Here is a 4132-nt window from a genome sequence, read left to right as displayed (position 1 = left end):
CTTTGGCAGACCTATCACAGGTTGTAAGAGTTTGGCAGATATTGACATTTGCAAGAACATTGTAATGAACATTCACAGGTGGACTAGACGTCCAGGCACGTCTGAGGCAGCAGTAATATAGTACAGCCACTTACTAAAAGACAAAATGGCCTTGCATTGGAAATTAATCTGTTGAGAATGTTTTTATCTTTACAAACCACTATCCTAATTCTTTGGCTTTACTTACTATGCAAGTCACAGATCTGAAACAACTTTGTGGTGGGGAATTCAAAGTTAAAGTGACACTAAACTCAGGAGTTGAATCTTAAGAATACATTCAAGAATCTTAATCATTAACAACAATCTAGCTTATTAGTGTATCACTCGGCTGTAGATCCTCAAATAATCTCTGAATTGGTGCTGACACTGTCCTTCCTTCTGGAGGGGGGCTACTTATGTTCCCCATGGTCCCTGTGTGTGTTGTAAAGTAGTCACCGCTCCAAGCTCAATCCCGGGATGGACTACAATCTCATGTCTAGTTGACAAATTTGTATTGAGATTGAGATATAAAATAAAAAATATCTCAATACAAATTTGTCAACTAGACTTGAGATTGTAGTCCATCATGGGGGGGAGCTTGGAGCGGTGACTACTTACAACACACACAGGGACAGTGGGGAACAATAGCAGCCCCCCTCCAGAAGGAAGGACGGTGTCAGCACCAATTCAGAGATGGTTTGAGGATCTACAGCCGAGTGATACACAAATAAATCTTAAAAATACATTCAAGTACCCCAACAATGCATCTTAAGTGTCACTTTATTGGGACACATACATATTTCAGGTAAGTGACTCGCTGTATTTTGAGGCTAAGGGTTGAGAGCTCAGGAACTCCATGATGGCGGCTCCCATAACCAAGATGAATTTTCTCATCCAGCTGAAGCTAAATCCTCAAGAACTAAAGAGTACCTCTCACTCAAAACACAACAGAGACAGTCCACATCGAGTCCCAACCCAACATACAGACCATTTCCCAAGAAGGGCCAACTTAAGCGGAGGGAGGTCAGACATATTTCCAAACCCATCAGATTGCTCAGAACTATGGCACAAGGGGGAACGTCTGCTCTCCACGGGTTTGGCTTACAAGATGAAAAAAGGTACACTTGAATTATCGAAAGGCACTTAGGCAGCAAGAAGCCTCTTTGTGAAAGATATTTGTAGGCACCGTGATAAGACAATAAAGCACTTTGGTGATAGCCCTTAAGATAAGAAAGTGGAGTGAATGGTAAGTGCCCATATAAAACCCCAAAAAGAGAAAATATACACAATCCAAAAAGATTAAAGGGATTGGCAAAACAAAATATTATGGTGAAAAAATAAGCTTATTACAACACATAAAAGGCAACTTCCTCATATCCATTGAGTCATGCAAAAGCAGCTGTCCTATTCCAAGTCATTTAAACTGATATAAAAGCTCCAAGATTTTCGGAACACTAGTCAGGAGGCAAGGTTAAAAAAAAAAAAATCTTGTTCTCTATTATGCAAAATGTCGTTGCAAGTGGTTTGCAGTAGGGATGAACCGATACCAGTTTTTCGGTATCGAGTACCGATATTTAGATTTCGGTACTCGACGATACAGATACCAGTACTTCTGATAGCATAGAGCCGACTTCCCGGGCAACCAAAAAGCCAGGCGGCGGGTGCAGTTCGTGTCACCATATTGTCAGATCTGTTTGGCCCGCCTCGATGCCAATTGGCTGGGAAGTCGGCTTACCGGCCAATCGGCATCGAGCCGGCCAAACAGAATGGAGTCGGCTTCCCAGCTCCCTCGCGGCACTGCCAGTCAGAGGAAATCTCCCTCTGACCGGAAGTTCCAGGATCGGGAAAGGTATCGGAGCATTTGGGCGAGTACCTCGCCCAAATACTCTGTATCGGCAACGATACTAGCATTGGCGCATCCCTAGTTTGCAGGAGTCTTCTAGGGCCTAAAGTGAAGTTGAACAGTTTCAGGTGACACTAGGAGAAAAGCTCAGTAGCGGGGACACAGACCGCCTATAAATTCCTCGCCATAAAAATTCTCATTTTGGCTGGAGTTCGACTTTAAATGCCTGGTTGTGTTGGCTTCCTTATATTCTGTGATAATCCTAGTAAAAAGTATTTGTAATCACAGGTCTACACTGAATAGTGGCAACAAATTAAATAAAAAGGCTGCTCATACTGTAGCCCGGTTAATGGGAAGGTTCCTAGCAGCCTCCTTGCATGGCACAAAAGCCTAATGTCTACATTCAGCTATCACAATGGACACAATTCTGTTGCACCTCATTACAGATCAAGTCATAAGACTCTGGCTCTTCCCCGCAGCAGATTTGTAACGAGGTGCAATAGCATGATGAACTGCCACTTCAAAAACCTATTCAGTTTGAATAATTTGACCATTACTTCCTGTTCCAAATATGATTTAGAAAAAACAACAACTACCTAGATTTTGAGTAAATTACCTTTGTAAAGTGCAAATCATCATTGATTTAAAAAAGAAAACACAGCTATGTCCAAGAAGGACGCATCAGTGAAGCACCCACATCACTGTGAGCACCGCTGGAACAAACTACAGTTCCCAACATGCACTGGGAATTGAAGCTCGCAATGTACGAGAAGGTGGGCGGCACTGTGGGTGCGTCTGTTGCCCGTCAGTCATGGTGGGTGGGACAGGCCAGGAGTCTCCGAACCTGCCAAACAAATTTGGCCAGGTTAGTGGGAGGAACAGACCAGGAGTCTGCAGGAAATTCCTGGGTTCCCCAATATAAAAGAATGCACTGCAATGGGGTTGTTACATGACCAGTGACCCAGGGAAGGAACAGGCACAGTGACCATCGCATACACTGTATATACATCCTGAGAGGGGAGTTAGACCTCATAACTGTATGACAGGAGCAAAACAAGTGAATAAAAAGCGATATTTTCCATACAACTGACCAATATCTTATGTATTTAGGGCACCACAAAGGAAATCTTTCACAAATGCATTGACCTAATTCATAAGAATGCCATCCTGCAATATCAGAACTCATTCTCTAACTCTCACTGTCCCCCAGAGGTTTATCTATTAAGATACATTTATCCCACAAGATAATTTACAGCCAGAACAAAATGTGAAGCTTGGTAGCTGTAGAATGACCACTACCATCATGGAACATAATGTAACTCTGTGATTGCTCTATGAACTCCAGCCAAAACATATGTTTAGTTATTGGCAGAGCAAAAACTAAACACACATTAAGGTCAAATTCCAACCAGTGCCAAGACAGTGTTTCCCCCCGGTCGCTGGGTCTGAAAAAAAAGTGTACTAGATCAGGTATATCAGAACACCTTTTACTTGCATTCAACAAGCATAGCACTGCGTCATTCAGACCACAAAACTGCATCTAATGGTCTGGCTGCACTAAGCCTATCACTTCAGTGGAGACCTAGTGGAAGCTGAAACACCAGCCACCATATCATGTTTGGGGTTTAAATGGTATAATGCTGAAGGGCTGATAGTGGAAAAAAAAAATCTGTGCAACAAAATGGCATAAAATCAGGGGTGGGCATTTTCTCCAGGGGCCACATGAGAAACTGGGACTGTTGGAGGGCCAAACCAATAGGCTGAACTTAATTCTGCTCCATAATCATTTTATCGCTTTGTAAAAAGCAGTAATTTATATGGTTTTGATCATGTCCTTATTAGAGTGCCCCCTTACATTGTTTGCCCCCTTTAGAGCGCCCCTTTATATTATTCTCCTCACATACCTTAGTTCACTACTTTATTAGTAGGCCAGAGGTGAAAACCGGGAGGTGGAGCTGCAGGAAAGGACGGAAGGTGACTATTCCGTCCTCCTGTAATGCTTGGGAGGGGGACACATTTGATGTCATTGGTTGCTAGGACCACCACTAGAATTACTTAGCATCTTATTGTCAAAGAGAAAAAAACACAGCTCTTACCTCGCAGTCCTCCTTTGAATATAGTTTCAAAGTTGGACTGAAAGTAGACAACCCCTTTAAGTGAACTCACCAGTGTCGGTGAAAATGCTGGCCAAAGCTAAAATTAATTCAGAAAGTTCTACAAAAGGTTTCTGGAGGATATCCGCAGTGGGAGAAAACTTTCTCGGCACGGTGA

This window comes from Nanorana parkeri, unplaced genomic scaffold (genome assembly GCF_000935625.1).
Source record: "Nanorana parkeri isolate BGI_ZX_2015 unplaced genomic scaffold, ASM93562v1 scaffold5, whole genome shotgun sequence".
In the NCBI taxonomy this organism is placed as follows: domain Eukaryota; kingdom Metazoa; phylum Chordata; class Amphibia; order Anura; family Dicroglossidae; genus Nanorana; species Nanorana parkeri.
The sequence above is the reverse complement of the archived record's forward strand: the minus strand, read 5'-3'. Positions refer to the sequence as shown.